Source organism: Megascapheus bottae, chromosome 16 (assembly GCF_031878675.1).
Source record: "Megascapheus bottae isolate mThoBot1 chromosome 16, mThoBot2.hap1, whole genome shotgun sequence".
Taxonomy (NCBI): Eukaryota; Metazoa; Chordata; class Mammalia; order Rodentia; family Geomyidae; genus Megascapheus; species Megascapheus bottae.
The window spans coordinates 14,361,983-14,383,361 of record NC_143524.1 but is presented as its reverse complement, the minus strand read 5'-3'; the positions used below and the strand labels follow the sequence as shown (position 1 = coordinate 14,383,361).

Here is a 21,379-nt window from a genome sequence, read left to right as displayed (position 1 = left end):
CAGGAGTGACCTGCAGTTGGAGCGGGCTGGGGATACTGGTATCTGGCCATAGCAGGACGGGCCAAGGGGCGGGGCCGCTTCTCCTTGGGAAAGGGGGCGTGGCCTCGTTTTATCTGCCGGGAGGGGGCGTGGTCTCTTCCGCTCGCTGCCCAGCGCTCGGAGGCCCCCTCCTAGTGGGCGTGGCCCACCCCCAACTGAGTCCCCAGCTATCTCCAGCAGAGTCAAGGGCGGGGCTGACGGGACAGCAAAGGGGGCGTGTCGTGGGCGGGGCCTCCCTTCCGAAGGGGCGTGGCCTGGGCGAGGCGGTTGCGTTCCGGCAGGGGGCCGGCGGCGGAGTGGCAGAGCCCAGAGCAGCGCCGTCGGACCGGGACGCCAGCGGGCGACGCCGACTTGCCTACTTGCCTGCTTGCGGTGCGGAGGAGGAAGTAGAGTCAGCAGGTGAGACGCGATCCGGTGGAGGGCCGGCCGGCGGGACAACCCGAAGCAAAGTGTGTTTTGCTGCCAGCTGGGGCCGATTTCTCGCTACAAGTGACAGCTGGTGTGTTGTGGGGAGCCTGAGCCTTTCCGCCCTGACAACCCCCCCCCCCCCGCCCCGGCCCGGCCCCGGCTCCGCTCAGGCTCCGGGCCATCCCCGCCCCTGGTTCTGGAGCTCTCGGGTTCCATCAGGAACAAGTTAATCCAGGTAACCCCTGGATCCTGTTTGTGCTTTCTTATCCAAATCCCGGAAGATGAGGTCTGGCAGGTGAGAACCCTGAAGTTAGGCCACAGGTATTTAGATTGCCAACGGCGTTGTTTCACTCAGGTTTCTCTTCTTGCAAAATGACACCAAGGGAAACTGCTTTTATCATTATTATTATTATTATTATTATTATTCCTAAGTCGCCCTGGAGCCAGATGTGGGCACCAATTACTAGGGAGGTTGAGGCAGAAGGGTGGCTAATTTGAGGGCCAGCCTGGACTACATGATGAGAGCCTACCAAAAAATCACCAAAACAGACAATCAAAAAGCCCCCACCAGATGCCTGGGATGGAAAGCCTTGAACCCTAGGAAGGGGAGCTCAAAGCAATAAGAAAGTTTCCATTTTTTTTCCCCTCCTCCCTGAAATCTGGAGAAGAGCTCAGTGGGGCTGAGACTTGACATGGGAAACTTAGAAGGGCTGGAAGAGGCCCAGGAAGGAACAGTCCTCTCATTGAGGTGAATGGGGGAAGAGAAGGGAAAACCCCATCCAAGTTTGGGCTCAGTCAGTCTTAGACCCTGAGGCCCTTGAGATACATCCCGGGTTTGTTTCATGAAGAGAAAGATCCTGTCTCTGTCTGGCCTTGGGTGCTATGTGCTTGATTGCATTAACTGGGATCCCAGCACTGTCTGTAGTCAAGGGGCTTGTTGGGCTTTGGGACCAAATTCACTTGAATTCTACTTCCCTGTCAAGCCTCAGTTTCCTCATCCGCGAAGGGTGGTATCAACCTAGCAGTAGTAACAAGCCTAAACAGAGAATAGAATGATGCCTAGCAAGGTGGCCAGTGTCTGGGGGCCTCACTACATGACCCTGATGGGCAGGCATAGAGGGCTGAAGGCTGGCTGTAGATCCCCAGATACACACCCCAGGAGAGCCAGACCTGGATATTGTTAGTTTGTGGGGTGGGGATGCTCTAGGTGGGGTGGCTTCAACCTGATCTGCCCCATTATCCCTACCAGACCACTGCTGGAGAGGAGATTTTAAAAGTCTATACTAATCTGAGGGCTGGAATCCAGCTCTTGTAATGAATGTGTGGCTTGGTGGGGGCCCTGTGGGCCCCCATTATCTGCTGGGTAGGGCTGGGCACAAAGGACACTTGCATTTTAGATTTCTACCCCTTCTGGAGAGATGAATCATTTGTTGTGGGACCAGCTGGGAAGTACCATGAGACAAGAGTCTGACGGAAGGCTGTACTATGTGAAGGAGAGTGGTATGAGGGTGGGTGGGGAGTAAGGCGAGTATTCAAAAGTTGGGAAACGCTTGAGAAACCAGGCTTCAGGGTGAGGGGTAAGACTTGAGCAGGACTTTCTGCTTGGGTTTTCCAGTCTTGGTTGAATTTTTGGGTCAAGCATTATTGCAGCATAAGATGAAGGTTTGGGCCAAGTACCTGTGGCTCAGGCCTGTAATCCTAGCTACTTAAGAGGCTGAGATCTGAGGATCGCAGTTGCAAGTCAGCTGGGGCAGGAAAGTCTGTGAGACTCTTATCTCTAATTAATCACAGAAAAAGCCAGAAGTAGTGCTATGGCTCTATTGGTAAAGAGTTAGCCTTGAGCAAAAAAGAGCTCAGGGACAGCATCCAGGCCCAGAGGGGGAAAACAAAGAAGGAATGAGGGTCTGGTATGCTGGGAAAGAGGGGACTTGCTAGGTAATGCCTGTGGTGGGCAGAAGGAAATGTTAACTGCTATCTATGCTTAATAAACATCTAACCAAGAGCCTTCCTAGCACTGCTCGGTCTCACAGCTGTTTGGGTCAGGGATAGCAGGGACTCATAAGATTCGTGAAGTTTCGGAAAGCCTTATGAATTAGAAAGTGATGATAGCCAGGGCAAGATGGGGTCTCCAGCAAAGGAAAATGCGTAGGAGCTCCCTGCCTGCCCAAGGATCGCTCAGGAAATGGCCAGGTTGATTAGTGGCTGAAGTTTGGGACTGCCTAGAAGGCCATCCAGGCGTGAGTGGCTGGTGGGATGGAGGCTCACGGACTCAAGTGGGAGCAGGTGACGCATTTTGAGCAGAGTGGCACTATGGGAAAGACAGTTCACCAGCTATGCTGGGGTGGAGGATCAGTGATGGGAAAAGAAGGATCTTGGTGGCTCTAGAGATGACTGCAGCTGGACATCAGGGAGGAGCCATTGGGTGGAGCGGGGGGAGCACCAACAGAGGGAAGAGGAGCAGCAGTGATGAAGAGGACCAGACTTCTAGCTATACTCTACTTTTCCTTCTATTCCTCAGCCAGTCTCCCTACCCTACCCCGCCCCAGCCCAGCTGGGGCTCAGGAAAGTGGCAGAAGCCTGATTAGCCATATGACATTTCTGGCAACAGGCAGCCAGTATTAGTAGGAGTTTCCAACCTAGGTGAATTTGGGTTCCTTGGATTTCTATGGAGTTTCTGCTAGGTAGGGGCCGCCCCTCTCTTGAGGCCTAGGCTTTACAAGGGGAAGCTCCCATCGGCTCACCATCCTCCTCCAGTCTAGGAACTCAGTCCTGTCCTCTGAAAGCGAGATAGCTTTTTCCATTGCTGAGCAGATCTAGGCCTAGAATACTGCTTCACATTTGGAGATTAGAGGTCTGCTGGCTCCCCTGGCTTGGCCCTGGCCCGTTATGCCCACTTCCTCTGTCCATGGGAAGCTCGGGGGTGGTTCTGATTTAATCAAGAGCATTGCTCTTTGAAGCTTCTAAGTCTGGACCCCTCAGTAAAGCAGGAAGAGGCTTGGGGTAGTAGTGGGAGGCCCCTTTTAATCTCAGCAGGAACTGCCCTGCCTGTGGCTCTCCACACCCCAACCTGGTCTGCACAGCCTGCAGGGGAAGCCCAGAGGTAAACAGGGAACATGTGGAGTGGGATGTGTGGCTTTCCTCCTCCCCCCTGCCCCAGATGCTGCCTTGAGCCAAGGAGCTCAGCACACTGCCCTTGGGGCCCAGCTGGTATCCTGGGGGGGATGGCAGGGACGGCTTGTTTCTGACTCACCCCTGGGATTCCCCCTGCACCAGTGAGTTTCCTGTCAGCAGATGACGCACTTGAACTCAGCTGACATGGAGGAGCATCGGAAGGGAGCCAAGAGACCTGGGTTCTGATCTTGCCAGCAGTCCTAGCTCGGCTGTTTGTATGCTATGTGTCTTTAGCTGAGTTCCTTCTCCACTCTGAGCCTCCCTGCCCTGCCCTGCCAGTGGTCCAATCTTTATTTAGCTAAAAGGTTTCTGAAATCGGGGATGTTGCCTTTGAAAATAGGACACGTGTTCAAATGCATGCCTCTGTATGCATGTATACATGCGCGTGCGTACTACAGTCTCAACAAAGAATGGGTCAAAGAGTGCGTGTCCCATCTCCTTCCCCTTCTTGTCCTCTCCAGAAGCAGGAAGCTTAGGGGGATGGCACAACACATGTTACAGCATGACTTTCAGAGGCTAGGGCAGTTCCTTGCTATGCCATGGACGGGTATGAGGCTCTGACAGAAGCCTACATGAAGTCCTTCTACATCTGGCTGGCTGTACCAGGGCCCTGGGGACCAGCCAGCCTCAAAGTGACTTCTGTGATCTCCTTGTCCACTCTACCTGGAGGGTGGCTAGCTTCTCCCCAGCATCACTGTGAGCTCCACAGAGGGAATAGATCCGATGTCGCTGCTGTCTCCCCTGCCCCTCGTTTCTCTTCCCCTCCCCACCTGTCTGTACTGAGGGCTTTCCTCTTCAGTCCTGTGTGGTTCTGTGGTCTTGGGCACTTCCTGAAACCTCCTGGGCAGATGTTGTCCTGTCCATTTCATCGTGACCCATGGCAGACATTCAGGTCATGGTGGTGGAATGAATATGGGATCATCCTTTAGGGAACCTAAGCAAGGGACTCATAACAATGCAGAATCCATTCTTAGCACACCTGAGCAGATGGGGTGCCAGGAGGCAGAGCCTAATCTTCTCTGCAAGCCTGGCTAGCCTCTTCCTGACACCTGGGTCCTGCGAGGAGACAGGCACAGTCTAGCTGGGACCCTTATAGTTAGGGCTTCCACTTGTCCTGTGATGCCTGGCCTTTATCCTACAGAGAGGGGAACAGTGAGACTTCCTTCCTCGAGCCCAGCCAGGGGCCACTACATCCCTCTGTAAACCCTGACTCAGCCAGAAAAGGCACCTTTCCATCAGCAGTTTCCTATGCGCAGGGCTTGTACATGCTGGGGCTTGGGCTCCTCAGATGGGGAGGTGCCATTTAGGGAGCTCTTGTCAGACCATTGTTGCACAACAGCCAAGGGCAGCTTGGGGTGCTCCCCCTGACTTCTTGCACAGTAGTGCAGCTTCTGTGCCACCTTGAGGGGCTGCTTTGAATTTCCCTGCTGTTGGAGGAATGTCCTAGCAAAGGAGTCTTTCAGAGCTCTGAGCTTAGGCTCTTAGGGCCAAACAGATAAGGGGATAGGGGGCTGGAGTCTCGTATTTGGAGCCTGGACTCAGGTCCTGCTCTACTCCAGAGTGGTGGAAGGAAAGTAACTTCCAGGCTGATTTCTTCTCTGTTCCTGCAGTAGGGGTTTTAGCATCCTGTTTGGGGGTTTAGCTGGGCAAGGAGAATGAGAGAGACCTTAGGCAAGATTGCAGCCTTGGCTAAAAGTTTAGTCTAGTGGTAAAAGTGCTTGCCTAGCATGCACAAAGACCTGGGTTCACTTCCTCGCTACCACATACATAGAAAAAAACAAACAAACAACAAACAAACAAACAAAAAACAAGCTGGAAGTGGTGCTGTGGCTCAAGTGGTAGGGCTCTAGCTTTGAGAGAGCCCAAGGACAGTGCTCAAGTCCAGGGCTGTTTCCCCCCAAAATAATTTTTTTAAAAGAAGATTGCAGTCTCTAGGATCACACTGAGTGTGATTTCTGAGGGGGCTGCTTCCCAGCCCCTTGTGGCCTTAACCCCTCTGTGCTGTGTCAGCAGCAGTCGGGGCAGGCAACAGTGGGATTATTGTTCCTTGTTATCGATTGGTTTCATACCTACGGATTCAACCAGCTCAAAAGAGATTTGGAAAATAAGTATATCTGTACTGCACATGAGGCATTGAAGTTGTCATTCTCACTGGGCACTGGTGGCTCACACTACTAAGAAGACTGAAATCTAAGGATTGAGGTTCAAAGCTAATCCATGCAGAAAAGCCTGTGACTCTCTTATCTCTAATTAACCATCAAAAAAGCCTGAAGTGGAGATGTGACTTAAGTGGTAGAGCACCAGCCTTGAGCAAAAAGAAAATAAACAAAAACATAACCTAAGGGACAGTGCCCTGGCCCTGAGTTCAAACCCCAGTATAGGCATACACACACATGCACGCACACACACATACACTTTGTCTTTCTTTTCTAAACAGTGCAGTGTGACAACTGTGAACAGAGCAGTTACGTTGTATCAGATAGTAGTGTAACTAGTTAGGGATGATTTAAGATAGATACACAGGATATATGGAAGTTATACTATACTATATACTATTTTCTATAAAGGACCTGAACATTCATGGGATTTTGTATTCCCTGTGGGTCACAAGAGACAACTGTCCTTCCTTGACAGGACTTCTTGACATGGATACAAGTTACTGTTTGTGACGCACCCAGGCAAGTGCCTGACACATAGTGCTCTATGCGTCCCAATGCTAGAGGCCATTGCTATTAGAGGAAAGCAGGGCTTAAGTAAGCCATGGAGCTTGAGATTGCAGACTAAGAACCTGGATTCAGGTCCCAGCTCATCCTTTCCTTGGGGTGAGTTGCAGCCCTTCTTGTAATGGCTGTCCTGCAGTGAACACCCCCCACCCCCTACCTTGACTTTTGCAATGTGGGCTGTCTCTGGGTTTTACACAGGCTAAGTGCTTCTAGGTGCTGGTCTTTCTCCTGCCCTGATGCAGCCTGGGAAGAAGATGGAGTTTTTAGGTCCAAGCTACCACAAAGGAGGCTGTATAGGCCCTGAATGGCAGCGCTCCCCACATACACTCAACAAGGTGTTAATGTAGATAAAAATGGGTAAGTATACATACAGCAATCTACAGTTATGCATATTAGATAAAAGGCATTCATTATCTATTTACTTTCCCTTATTTATAGACTCTTCACCAGTAAGTCCAAATTTTTATGCCCAAGAAAAAAATGAACACACTCATACAATAAAACTCTAAAAACTCTCATCTCCAGCCAAAACAATGTTTTATGTAGACTTGGGGTCCTTTGGTGCTCTCTGGTGCTAATAAATCCTGCATTTTCAAAGGAGGGTGTGGTGTTGGTTTGCTGGGCCCATGAACTTGCCAAGCTTCAGGAGACTGTAGGGAGTGGTTCCGATAGGGTAGAAGTTTAATCCAGCCTTGCAGGGGTGGACCCACCCTGAGTGCTGGGTGTAGAAAGCTTTTCAACAGTATCTGAAACCCACAGCTTAATCACCTCTCTAAGCCTCCGTGTGCCCACCACGGACTCAGGAGGTTCTACTGCCACATCAGTGGGTTAACACATGTGAGAGTTAGAACACCTCCAAACTGAGGCATCCTTGCTGAACAGCCCTGCCACAGGTTGTAGCTTTAAGTGTGGAGCTTAGAGAGCTTGCAAATGGCCTGCCCTGGTACTGACACCTGTCTGGATACAGACAGAGCCAGACAGGAGCCTTCTTTCCTACAGGACCAGGTGGCTAGAACAGTTAATGGCCTGGAAAAGCCTTTTCCTGGTGCCTAGCCAGCTTCCTGGCTGACAAGCTGGTGAGGTCCACTGAGCATGCTCAGTGTGTTTCCCAAGGGACCCAATCAGATAAGGTCTGGGGCGGCAAGGCTAGAGATGTTTACCTGTTAGAGGTCCCTCCCCTGGGAAATTAATGGGGAGAGATTATGTATTCCTATGTAGACATCTACTAGGCCCTTCAGGTGACTCCCGATATGCTGCAAACACTCAATAAATGTTAACTTGTTGTGGCTGATGATAATGCCACTAATTATAGTACTGTAGTTGGAAATCCTCCCACTTACTGTCTTAGGAGGCAGACTGCTTATATGCTATTGCAATGAGATCTGTACAGAGGTGTCATTTATAGAGGACTTGGGCATTCTCTGGGTGGGTGACAGGGTGATTTCCAAGACAAAGGTCATCATCTTCTACCTGGACAATCTACCTCCCTAACCCCTGACCCCTGACCACAGAGAAATAGGGCAGGGAGAAAGTGTTTCAGAGCCTGGGCTATTGAGTCCCTCTGATCCCCTTTCTCAGTCCCAAGGTGAGCAGCAAGTTCCTCTTTGGCCAGGAGCCAGTACAGCACCGTGCTACGGTTCTCAAACTGCATGTAAATTGCAAGTAGAGAAGCAGGGATGTTCTTTCCACTTGGGGTTCTTGCAGCAAGGGCATCTGTGTCCATCAGACCTAGGGTCTGGCAAATTCCACTCACAGTATCTGCTCTTCCAAAGCACATTTGTCAGCAGCCAGAGCTATGGTTTCCAAGGGGTTCAATGAGAAGATGCTGGTGAAATGTCCAGTGGCAGGAAAGGGTACTCTGTCAGTAAACTCTAGTGGTTGGTAAGCAGGAAAACTGTGGCTGCTTTGCCACAGCTTTGGAAGAAGGAACCAAGAGCACTGAGGTTCCTGATGGGGCATGAATGGGCTTGCCAGGGCTGCTGGAGATCTTGTGGTCAGCTGCTGTGGTCACCTTCCAGATGAGCCTGTCTCAGCCCAGCCTAGACGTGGGTGAGGTGAGGGTAGAGCTGGGGCCAGCTTGTGTCTATAGAGTCTCAGGACCTCATCTACCTGTCCAATCTGAGCCCCTGAGCAGCCCATAGTCCCTGTGTGTTTGCCCCAAGGCTTGGAGAGATCTGGACAGATCTTCTGACTCTTAGAAAAATATGGTACAGATCGTACTCTCTCATCCTGACTGCACTTGTTGGGACTGTGTAGACTGCTTAGATGGCAGACACATTGCTGGGACCACAGCACAGAGCTGGGGAACCCAGGCCTAGCCTCTGATAGAAAAAGGATGTTTCTGTCAATTAAAACAACCACAACTCAGGCCTGGCCCAGGTGGCTCATGCTTATAATCCCAGCTACTCACAAGGCTGAAGTCTGAGGATCATGAGTCTAAGGCAGCACAGGCAGGCAAGTCCATGAGACTCTGACCAACAATTAACCACCAAAAAGTTGTAAGTGGAGCTGTGGCTTAAGTGGTAGCGTGTTAGCCTTGAAAAACAACAACAACAACAAAAAGTTTTATATTCATCTGAACCAAATGGCAAAACAAACTAAACAAAATGAACTCTGAAACCAAAGCCTTTTAGTTATTGAAGAAAGATTTTTGTGGAAATTTTTTTTTTCAAAGAGCAGACACTCAGAAGGAAATAATCACTCAGAGATAAAAACCACTGTGAACAGTTTGGTGTTTGGAGCTTTAAACTGCCCCCTCCCCCAAGAAGCAGCAGCAGCTCAGATTGGGATGGTTCCATACTCACCACATCCTGTGGGGTGTCTAGGGAGGAGCTTGCCATGTGGCTTAATGTCCCTCCTGGCCTGTTTCTCAGCTGGCTGCATTGTTACAGCTCTCAGTGACCTGGTTAAATCTCCCCTGCTATGGCACCTGAGGCCATTTGAAGTTTTACTGGTATCCACATTATCCTATTCTTGTACTGAGTTCTCCTAAGTGCCCTGACCAGGATTCCTACAGATGGCTTTCTAGCCAGGTGGTCTTCCAATTCAAGATCTGGGGACCAGATTCCCAAGGAAAAGCCTTCTAAAAAGGTTTTCCCTGGGTACCTGGCAGCAAACACCCCTACATTTAGCCCACTTCAAGGAAGGGAAGCATCTGTCCTTGTACTAATAGAACCACAGGAGTAAGGGCTGTGTGTGTGTGTGTGTGTGTGTAAGTGTGTAAGAGGAAGAGATGGAGGAACTTTTTGCTTGGCAGTTCTAGTCTGGCTTCTGACCCTTCTCCCCTCTCCTCTCTGGGAGCCTGTGGTATCATTAACTAATCATGGGATCTCTTCACTATTTAATGACCTGTTTCCACAGTGACTCCTTCTTCCCAGTAGCTTCTGGAAACCAAGGGGCAGGGGAGGTGAGGTTGTGGGAAGAAACCTATCTGGAGCAGGAGCTGGGTTCTGACGTACAGGGCAATGTCAGCTTCACCCCTAGTTTCGGACTCTGTGGGTGTGGGGTTCAGCCTGAGAATGTGCATTTCTAATAACACCAGATCTCAGGAGCTGCAGGGTGGGGTGGGGTGGGGGTGGTCAAGGCTGGCTGGCCAGCCCTGTGTCATGTCAACTCACCTCATGAAGCCTGCTCTCACCTTCCGGCTCCCAGTCCCCTGTAAGGGCTTTGCATGCATGGGACTCAATACACAGGATGACAATATGGTGGCACCAGCCCATTTTACAGAAAGTAAACTGAGGCTCTGTCAGGCAACCTGCTGTGTCCAGAAATGCTCAAGACACCCAAAGGGCCCTCACCCGTGACCCTGTTGAGCTCCCAGGATCTACCCCATAGGTCTGTTGGAAACAGAGATGCCAACCACTGTGCCCACCCCAGGAAACCCCAGTGAGGGCTAGGAGAGGCAGGTTCCCATCCCCCACACCACCCCTATGACCCAGGGTCTTACAGTATTTTCCCACTGACTGCTCAGTAACGTGATCTTCAGAGTCTCATATTCTCTGGCTAGTTTTCTGTTCCCAGTCATTGTTCTGGGCAGGTTTTCTGAGAACCGGAAACTTTCTCCTGCTAAGCCTAGGCCCTACCTGGCAGGTCCAATGGAGGGGAAGGAAGGAGCAACATCAAGTATGTACAGGCCCTGGCCAGATCCCTACATGGGTAGCCATGATACTGGATTACTCCCCAAGTGGTGATCGTTAGCCTTCTCCCCCATTTTATAGATGAGAAAACTGATGTTCTGGGAGCTATGACCCTTGCTAAACAGGGGTGAATATGAGCTTTCAATCCCAAGTTAGTTCCCAGGCTAGTCTTGATCTGGAAGGGGCTGGGATAGGAGAGTCTTGCAGTCGTGCCTGCATGCATGCAGACAGGCTGGCCCCAGGGGCAGGGTTCTCTCTGGACTTAGGATTCTTCTGGAAACCAAGTTCAAATCTGTGCTGCAGCCTGAAGTGACCTGGGGAAGGCTGTCCCCACAGGGGACACCCACATTCTGATCTCTCCTAAACACTTCTTGTGCTTTCTAGCTGTTGCCAGCGGTGGCTTTATCACTCTCAGCCCCTCAGGCTTCGCAGTTGGAGGGTGTCATTACGTAGCCCCATCTCACAGGAGAAAACGGGCAGTGAGAGAGCTGTTCTGAATCCCCAGTCAGAAAGTATTAGAGCAGGGCTCAGCTGTGAGATCAGCTGTCACATCCCAGTCTGCTTAGCCTCAAGTCCACCTCCTAGAGGAACAGGGAGGATTCTGCCATCCACCTCCAGGGACCCCATTAGGCTCCAGGGTTCTGGATGTGAGGGCCCCAAGGATCCAGGACAAGTGCAGCGGGGATCTTCACTCTGAGCCAGAACCCCATGTAGAGAGAAAAAGAGTCCAAGGTGCCCAGGCCTGGTGTTTGAGAGCCCTAATGGGAGTGAGGTATAAAAGCCAGACCAGCTCCCCTCCCACCTCAGCCTTCTTGTAGAGCCTGTGTACATCCCCCAACTACCATGTAGAATTTTCCAGAGTCTCAGGTGTTGGTGAGAACACCATTAATGCCTGCACCCTACAGCCATGCTTGCATTCTGTCTCTTCCCCTCGGTGACCTGTCTTCCTTTGTCCCGGGTGGCCTCTGCTCCTGTCTTCCCTCAGGGACAACTCTTTTGTGTGTGATGCTGTGTAAGGGCATTTTAGCCAAGGCAGCTAGGGAGCTCTGGGCTAGATCTGACCACAGGGGTGAGGCGATGAGGGCCCAAAGCCCGCAGGGGCTGTGGGCCTGGAGGACGGGTGACTGTCACACTGGCTCATGACTTTGAGCAAAGCACTTATATTCATCCATGACTTATGAGGTTTGCAGAAGGAAAAAAAAAAAAAAACTAAACCACCCTGCGAGGGCCGGCCCCTCCCCCTGGAAATGCCCATTGCTCCCTTACCCTGCAGTGGGCAGGGTTTACATCTTGCCTCACCCACCCCTAGGCCTCTGAGGCTGTGTCTGGTTGGGCATTGGCCTCGGGCCCAACTTTATCTGCTATAGGAGGGGTGTTCTGGGCCAGAGGCTGGGATCCATGTTCTCATGGCACTCTGAGACTCTGCCTGGACCTCTCTGAGACTCAGTTTCCAGATTTGTGCTCCCAAACGGGATGGGGGGTTTTCATACTTGCTGTTGTGGGCTTAGATGTAATCAGCCAGCAGGAGGTCTCACGAGATGTATGAGCAGGGGCACTCCATCACAGGCTCAGAGATACACCCCCCCCTCTTCTAGAAATACCAGGTCCCTCTTCCTACCTAGCTCTTCTCCTACTGCGAGACAGAGCCAGAACTGCCCCGGCATGAGGCCCTGAGTCCAGGGCTTCAACGCATGTCTCAGGCCTGGTACTCAGGATTCACTGGGGACAAACTCCTCAGAGCCCCTGGCACCTCTCCTCCTGTCTGCCTGGCTGTCTGCATGGTCTCCTCGGCTCAGTGCCATTAGTTCCAGAACCTTCTCACACTGATAGTCATCAACACATTTCCCTTGATTGTACAAGCGTCTCTCCCTCCTTGGATACCTCCCACAGCAGTGTGTGGGGCCACCAAGGCCTGTTGCCAGGACCCTGTCACCCTCCATCCTGCCACCAGTCCCTGGGGCTGCTTTGCCTCCCATCAGGAGAGGGACCGATAGCCTGATGGCAGGGATGAGGTGGAGTGCTAGTTGTCAAGGGTCAGGGTTAGGCACTGGCATACCGACTGTCCCCACTCCACAGATGGATAAACTGAGGTTGAAATAGTAATAGAGAAAACTGCCTGGACTAATTGACCTCCCGCCTTGCATGCAGACCCCAGAGGGTTACAATTCCTAATCCCCACCCTGCCAAGGGGTCCACAGACTCTGTGATTTGCAAGCCAGGGCAGAGGAAAGGCTCTAAGGCCGCTAAGGGGGCCCTGCCCTGTGCTTTCTGCCTGGCCTGGCTGCCTGGCACTGACCCCCAGAAAGACCTCCTGTCACATTCTTGGTGGCACAGACTTGTGTCCTCTCCCTCTGCCCAGACACTCAGCTCATCTGAGGATCCCTGGAAGTGCCCTGTGTGTGTGTGTGTGTGCAGGTGGCATTGTGTCCCCGTTACCCCATGTGTCTCCTGCTCGGTATCCATGAGCCATCATTAAGTTCTCATACCTAGCAAAGTTCAGTGACCTGCAACCTGGGAGGCTGGAAGGCAAGAACTTGCTCCCCAGATGTGGGAAGAGAGGCTCAGCAAATCCATTTGGTGGTGGGGAAGGGGCATACGGAACTAGGTTTCAAACCCATATCTGTCTGTGTGTCCTACTCCCTCATGCCAAGGTAGTTAGGGTAGCTAAGCAGTGCTCCCTCTTGTCTGTGTGGGAGAGTGGTCTAGGAGAGCTGCATGGAGGAAGTGGCATAGCACCTGCCTCTCCCTTCCTTCCTGAGCTCAGTGCCTGGGAAGGGGACACTGGCAGAAAGGATTCCAGTTGCTGTGGAGGATATCTGATTAGAGCCTCCTCCCTCTCCCTATCACTCAGAGCCTACACCCAGTCTGGGACTTGGAAACCCCAACAGTGGCCCAGCCATCTGCCCCACCAGCCAGGCCCTGGGGTGGTCCTAGGAGCTGCACTCCCCACTATTCCCCCCACCACACCACCCTATTGTCATAGATCCAGAGTGTATTCTGGCGGGAGGGTTTCCAGTCTATGCTACAAATCCACTAAGCTTGGAGGATTATTTCAGTTCCTTCTTATGTAAACTGCAGGCTCTGGGCAAGGCCGTTAAGACAGATAGATTGTGGGGCAGACTATTGGGGTTCCACTGTGGCCTATCAGCATTATAACCTTGGGCAAGTTTCTTTGCCTCTCTGGTCTCAGTTGCTTCAGCTATAAAATGGGATTAAAAGTAGGGCATATCTTCCAGGAAGGGAGCTGAAGTGCTTAACACAGTGACTGGCTGGGACAGTTGTGCAGAGGAGAGGGCAGCTTTGCCATTGAGCCGGAACCCAGAGCTTAGCTTGTTCCGCAGAGGGAGAGCCCAGGAGGTGGCACTGCCGAACTCCAGGTGTGCAATTGCTCGTTTTCATGTAAGCTCTAGCCTGGGTGCTTCTGAGGGAGTGGGTGTGATCTCTCCATCCATTTCCTGTGTCCAGCTTGGAGGCAGCCCCTGATAGGGCTGAGGGGCTGTCACTCAGGATAGCACTCTGGGCTCTGACAGGGTTGATCCTCAAGGCCTATGATTCTTTGAGCCTTCCACCCTGAGGAGACTATCCTCCCCCCCCCTCTCTTTTTCCCTCCTCTTCTCTCCTCCCCTCCTCCTCCTTTTTCTTCATTTTGGTGCTTGAACTCAGGACCTGGGTGCTATCCCTTAATTCTTTTGCTCAAAGCTGCTGCTCTACCACTTAAGCTGCTGCTCTCCTTCTAAAGGGTCTTTTGGTAATTAATTGGAGATAAGAGCCTCCTAGTCTTCCCTGCCCAGGGTGGTTTCAAACTGCAGTCCTCAGATCCTCCTGAATGGCCAGGATTGTAGATGCGAGCCCCAGTGCCTGGCGCATGCTGTCATCTTTGAGGTTGCCTCTGAGCATTAGACTGGTCGGGCCTGGTATTTCAGCCTGGCCCCGTGCCCACCTCTGTCTCAGCTAGCTAGGGAAAGTGTCCATTGGCATCTGGCCTGGCCTGCCCTGTTACACGGGCATCTGACAAACCCATTCTGTCCAAAACCACAACAAAACATCCAACCAGAGATTGGAAAATGAGATGGCGGTTGGTTAAACAGCCAGTCCAGTCAGCAGGACTTTCAGGAAACATCACCTGTCAAACCTGAAAACAAACACACCACAGTGGCCTCTTTCTGTGAGCTATCAGGACAAAGTCCAGAGGGCTGGAGACCTGTGCCAGCCACCCAGCCACCCACAGGGGGTGTGCCCAGGGCGGTAGCTTCCAGAGCAAGGCCATTGGGCCAGCTCTTCTGGTTTCCTCCAGGCAGAAGGATTGCTGGAGGGAGCTGGGGGACCTTTGACCTCAGTGTGGTCCCTAGGTTCCTCCAGAGGGCAGAGGCCTTCTTCTCTGGGTGGTTCAGCCCTTCCCAGGAGCAGAAGGGTCTCCTAGGGCTCCAGACTGGGTACTCAGAGGATTCAACCAACCTGCCAAGGGCATCTGACTATCAATAGGATATCCCCATCACCCCAACCAGTCTCTTTTATTTGATACGTGCTAAAGGCCAGGCACTTTCGTTCCATTAGGCCTGGTCAGTACCCACTATGGAGTTCATGTTACAGGCAGGGAATACTGAGGCTCTGAGGTGAGGTCACACAGGCTGGTAAAATGTGGTCAGTGTGGCCTCTTCATAGAGGAACAACTGGGAGGATGGACTGGCAGCTTACTGTCACACCAGTGGGGGTGGGCAGAGTCCCTGTCTCCTAAGGTCCTGTGGCATGTCAGCAGGCACACAGCAGAGTGAAGGGCGGGAAGCAAAGGCTGACAATGTGACCTAGTGCAGCATTCCTCTACCTGTTGATGGAGAGGCCCCAGGGAGTGGGGATAACATCCCATAGAGGGCAGAGCTCTGGCTGGATGTCCCCTAGCCCTTCTCTTTCATGCTCAGGCCTGACTGCATACCGTCACTTGCTGTCTCTGGCCCCTCAACCTGCAGTGACCTCAAAGGTATACAGGCTAGTGACATGAAGGGGTGCTGGAGCTGAATCAGTATGTCAAGTATGTCACAACACTTCGTGTCCCCCGGAGAGCTTAGAGCAACCCTCCCCCCCCCCCCGGGGCCCAGCTGCAGCTCAGAGAAATGCATCAGAATGGCTGGTCACAAAGGCCATGTGCCAGTTCCTGAGAGCTCCAGCTCAGTCCGGCTGTGCACTGAGACTGGAGCACTGTCCTGGGTATTGCAATGGGGGAGACAGACTTTGGCCTCCAGGGCCTGCAACTCCCTAAGTAGAAAATCAGCCTACACTTCCAGCTTGGATTATATTTTTTAAGAGAGAATCCTAATTGGGAGGGATTTGAACACTGAGGTTGGATCTTCCCCTGGGGAGAGATATTCTGGGAGAGAAAGAGAAAATCAAAGGCCCCAGGCTGAGCAAGGCCAGGTATACTGAGACAATAGAAACGGGATCCATGAGTTGTCTAAGAGGCCTGGGGGACCCAAGTAAGGACAGTAGTGAGGCAAGTCAAGCCATACAGAGCCCTGCAAGCTATCTATGAGCTTAGATTTTGTAGCTACCATATCCTCAGCTATATTCTCATTGGAGGGTTGCAGGCCGAGGAGGACAAGCTGCAGACTGTACCCTGAAGTCCTTCCTGTCATGTGGCTAAGGGATTGATGAGGGCAGGGGTTTGACCTGTGGCCAGCCAGACTCCATGCTGGTCCAGGTAGGAGGCGCAGAGGGTTGGAAGAGAAAGCTTGGCTCCCAGGGGTTTGTTCTGTGCACAAACCCCTTGATGGGGAGAGGAGCCATTTCCTCTCCTCGCTGAATGCTGCAGCACTTAGAGCTCAGCCACAAGCTTTGATTCCGTGCATCTAGGAGGCATTTCACACAGTGTTGGAGCTGTGCGGTGTTTCGCACGTGTTTGGGGATGACTCAGGCTCCCTGTGTACTGCTGGCAACACCGCTGGCGTCTGGGGTGGGGATGGTCTGCGAGTAACTCTCGGGGAGGAGTCTCACTGCTCCCAGACCAGGTAACAACCGAGCCGTTTGTTCTCCACAGAGCCTGCTGCTTCCAAACTCATCCCTAAGAAGCTGCTGGGGAAAACGCTGCTCTGGTCCAAGCCCTGCATCATATAGGTGAGAAGGGAGCAGGTCTGGGGAGGGTAGTCATCTGAATGAGTGCATGGATCTCCAGTCCCAAGTCTAGACTGAAGACCCTGTGGTCCTCTTATGCTTGATCCCCCCCGAGGCTATTCAGAAACCTGTGTGTGCTTGGGTCAGGCTAGGGAGCTTCCCCAGCTTCCCTGTCCAGGCAAGAGACACAGCAAGCTGCCTAATCCTGCACGCCCGCAGGAGAAGGATGATATAGACAGGCAGACAATGGCCCACACCAGCCTCGCCTCATGTGCCCAGGGAAGAAGACATCATTCTGCCATCCTCCCTTCCTCCTTCCCTTCCTTCTATCTTCCTTCCTTCCTTCTTTTCTTCCTTCCTCTTTTCTTCCTCCCTTCTTTCTTCCCTTCCTCCCTGGCTCCTTCCCTCTTTCTCTTCCTCCATTTTTCCATCCATCCACTCTCAGTATTCATCTGGACATCTGTCCTCCACATCTAGCATTTTATTCATTACCACTTTAATTTTTTTTTGATTAATTAATTTTTGCCAGTCCTGGATCTTGAATTCAGGACCTGTCCCTGAACTTCTTTTACTCAAGACTAGTGCTGTATCACTTGAGCCACAGCAATACTTCTGGATTTTTCTGAGTAGTTCCTTGAAGATAAGAGTCTCATGGACTTTTTCTGCCCCCACCCCCACCACTCCCATTACCTACCCCCCTGGCTAAGCCTCTTGAGTAGCTAGGATTACAGATGTGAGCTGCCAGCACCCTCTATTACTATTATTATAAGTAGGTCTTCAGAGGGGTTTCAATTCAACATTTCAGTATACGAGTATAATGTGTATGTGTGTGTGTACACATATGTGTGCCTATACTGGACTTGAATTCAGGGCCAGAGTGCTTTCCCCTATCTTTTTCACACAAGGCTGGCACTGTGCCACTTGAGACACACCTTTTCATTTTTAGTGGTTGATTAGAGATAAGAACCTCAGAGATGAGGCTCAGATAGGTTGAGTCACTGTCCACGGTGACACAGTTAGAGAGCAGTCTGGTGCTTTGGTATCCAGTGCCACCTTGGGGTGGGGTAGAGGCAGAGGTGTGGTATTGGTGACAAGGCTGACTGCTGAGAGCTTCCTGGAACAGATAAAAATCTGACATATCAAGAGTGAGTAGAAGTTCATTAGATATTAGTACCTCATTTCCATTATACAAACTGATTTGACATATGGAAAATGATACATTTAGTTGATTTAAATTGTCATTACATAGAAATGGTCCATTTACCTGACACAGAATATAGTGAACACGATGGTTTGTGAACCTTCCATAAACTCTACCTGCACCTCCTTCATGCTGCCAGTGTGTGTGTGTGTGTGTGTGTGTGTGTGTGTGTGTGTGTGTGTGTGTGTGTGTGTATGGGCGTGTGCTGCTGTTGTTGTTGCTGTTACTGTTTTGGGATAGGAGTCCTGTTTCTGGGGCTTGAATTCAGGGTCTGGGCACTGTCCTTGGGCTTTTTGTGCTCAAGTCTAGTGCTCTATCATTTGATCCACAGCTCCACTTCTGGCTTTTTGGCAGTAAATGGGAGTCTCACAGACTTTCCTGCCTGCCTCAGCTGGTTTTGAACCAATATCTTCAGATCTCAGCTTCCTGAGTAGATAGGATTATAGACATGAACCAGGGGTGCCAGCCATTTTCTTTCTTTCTTTCCATCTTTCTCTTCTTTCTTTCCATCTTTCTCTTCTTCCTTCCTTCCTTCCTTCCTTCCTTCCTTCCTTCCTTCCTTCCTTTCTTCCTCACATCCTGCCTGACAGGGGTGACTAGCCCTGAAGAGTCAAGAATGCAAGAGTGACAACAGGGGGAGGACAGTTCACTCCTGCCGCTTACTTCCCCACCTGGGCCATGTGACTCTGGCATACATGTGAAGCCCAGCTCCGGCCATGGAGCCCAGTGGGTGCCTGGCGCTGACCTCAGACAAGCAGGTGGTGTGGTGAGATGAGGTCTTCCACGGCCACATGTTGGCATACTTGGGATCTAGACCATTGTCCAGGGCTCCAGTGGCTTTCTTCACTGGGTGGCAGTTAGTTTCTGCCACCAGGCACTCTCCCCAGGACTGTCCTGCCCCTCTTGTGTGCTTCACCATTTGATCCCCTCACCAGACCAGCTGTGAAGAGACTTGTTCATTAGGCCAGTTGGCTGTGGCTGTGTGTCCAACAGCTGCATGTGTGGACACAGAAATTGGACTTTGATGTCATTTTCATATGCTAGAAAATCTCCTTTTTGGCTTTTTGGAACAATTTAAAAATCTTAAAAATATGAGCCTGGTACTGTTGGTCATACCTGTAACCCTAGCTATTAGGGAAGCTGAGATCTGAGGATTATGGTTGGAAGCCAGCCTGGACGGAAAAGTCTATGACACTCTTATCTCCAATTAACTACCAAAGAGCTGGAGGTAGAAGTGTGGAATCTGTTCTTAGCTCACAAATTGGACAGGAAGTGAGTGGGAGCTGTACAGGGTCTTCAGACTGTGGTCCTTGCTCTCTTATTTCCATATCTAGGACAGGAACTCCTCTTCGCTCCTCAAGCATGTGAAGTTCCCAGAATGCAACTTTAGGCTGTCCTGCAGGTGCAGTAGTTGGTGTGGGTGCTATGAAGTTGGTGCCTTATCTTTGTCACTGGAATAGCTCCAGCCTGGGATGAGCTGACCCCTCCCCTTGATGGAGCTGTTCCTCATCCCCTGCTCTGTTAAAGTGTTCCCTTGTCTCTCTGACTTAGTGTCCTGGCCCTTGACCAGTGACTTCAGAACTGCCCACAGACCCCTAGTTCTCACCCTAACCCTACCCTGATAGGCTGAACTGCCTGCCAGTCAAGAGCTACCTGGCTCTTAATTTCACTGGATGAACCCTCTCCCTCTTGCCTGGGATTGAGTAGATGGAGCTAGGGGGTCTGAGCACTGTCCTTGCCTTCAACTGTGCCTCTGTGTACTCTGGGATATATAGAGTGCCCAGTGCTGGAGACTCGCTCAGGTGCCTAGAGTGTGGACTATTGGGTGGGTGGGTGGGCAGGTAAGACAAATGACCTGCCTTCCATGTAGACAGAAGTCACTGAAGATGGGGCCTCAGTCTTGGGCTTTCCTAGCTTCCTCCTTGCCTTCCAAACCAGAGTTCCTCTGAGTAGTCACCCTCTACCTGTGTCACCAGCCAGGGGAGGGGTTCTCTGTCTCATGAAGCATAGAAATCAGATTCAGGTTTGCTCTGAAGCCAAACCAAGCCAAGTGTATTTGAGAAAAGAGGCAGGCAGTCCCGAGTGTGGGAGAAGGGGTGGGGAGAGGGAGAGAGCCAAGTATCCATAGTGCTTTGCACAGGGTTCAACATGAACCCATTTTGTGTGATTACCTGAAGGTTCCATGGGGCTCAGGGTCAGTTCTCAGTCAGATTTGTCATCGTGGTGGTCTCCGCTCTTAACCACTTGCCCACAGCCCACAGCTTCCTGTCTGTATTTGCTTGCTGGCAGCTGAGTCTGCAGCTTCCTTCTGCCAACTAGAGGAAGGAATCTGGCCATCACTGCCAATGTCTTTATGATCTAGGCTCCTCCCAGAAGGGAGCACTTTATAGTAGGTCAAGTGTGGGCTCTGGGCTCAGGATCATTTACAAGCTGTGTAATGTGGGCAAGTTACAGCCTGACTGAGCCTCAGGTCCCCCAGGGTGGAATAGCCTATCTTGTGGGCTAATGGCTGGAGGAAAGGGGCTGAGGTCTGAAAAAAGCCACTCCATGGTCCTTGGCAGGGGCGCATACCTAATCTAATCTTTCCTAATCTTGTTATTGCTTAGACCTTCTTACTTTCCCTACCCTGGAGCACTCGACCGTCCAGAGGACGTGAGCACCAACAGGGAGGATTCTGGAACTGGATGATAGGCCTGCTATGGGGTTCAGACAAGGCTGACCCCTCCCTTTTCCAGAGTAGTGAGGCAGGCGGTGGCTCCAGCTAAAGAGACAGTTTTGGAGTTCTCTGGGTGAAGCAAGACTCACTCTTGGCCACTGGGCTCTGGGAGACCCAGCCAGGCCCAATAAAGCTGATTCCTGGAAGGAGACCAAAGCTCACTTGGCCTGGATCTTCAGTTCTCCTGCCTTGGTGACTGGAGTTCTGGAGTTTATGAGGAGTTTATGAAGAGGCTCTGGCATTGTCAGACACTGTGCTGGGGTGAAGGGGGAGGGGGTGACCACTGTTGTTGGGAACTATCCTTGTGCTGTCCTGGAAGCCCTTCTACCCCAGCCAGGCTGGAGGAGGGCATCTTGGCTCTCTGGCTTTGTGGCCTGGGGATCCTCATCTTCTCCTTTGAGGTGTAGGGGGTATCCCTGGCTCCTAGCCTTTGCCATCTGCAGTTCTCAGTCCCCAGCCTCAGTTCTGGTGGGCTGCAAATGCATGTCATCTGGGACCCTCCACAGACATGCGTTCATTCATTCCGACCTGACTTCCGTGCCACCTGGATGGAGTTCACCACTGCCCGGGCAACCTTTCTTTTCTTAGGGAAGCTTCACGCTGTCCCCCGAACTTCCCCTTTGCACCTCAGGGCTCTCTGCCTCACAACCCAGGCCCACCCCAGTCACAGGAGGGTGGAGGTGAGTGAAGGTGAGCGCATGTCAAAACGGTGCCAGTTTCTGGGCAGGCAGGGAAATCCAGAGGAAGAACGGGTGTGACCATCTAAGGCCTCCTCTCCTTCCCCTTTGCACTGCCTGCCCATCTTCCACAGGGCAAAGGGAAAAAAACTGGGCCCAGTGCCTGTCTCTCCCACCCCCCACCCCAGCCCAGCTCTGCCCATGCA

General features: G+C 51.8%; 1 protein-coding gene across 1 annotated transcript in view; it reads left to right on the top strand.

Moving 5' to 3' along the window:
- Positions 1-316: 316 nt before the first annotated feature.
- Positions 317-21,379, top strand: part of Cd82 (CD82 molecule) — a 36,075-nt gene continuing 15,012 nt past the window's right edge. Inside the window, exons 1-2 of the mRNA XM_090347858.1 lie at positions 317-438; positions 16,506-16,582. The gene's annotated coding sequence lies outside the window, so the exon portion shown is untranslated. The remainder of the gene's footprint in view (positions 439-16,505; positions 16,583-21,379) is intronic.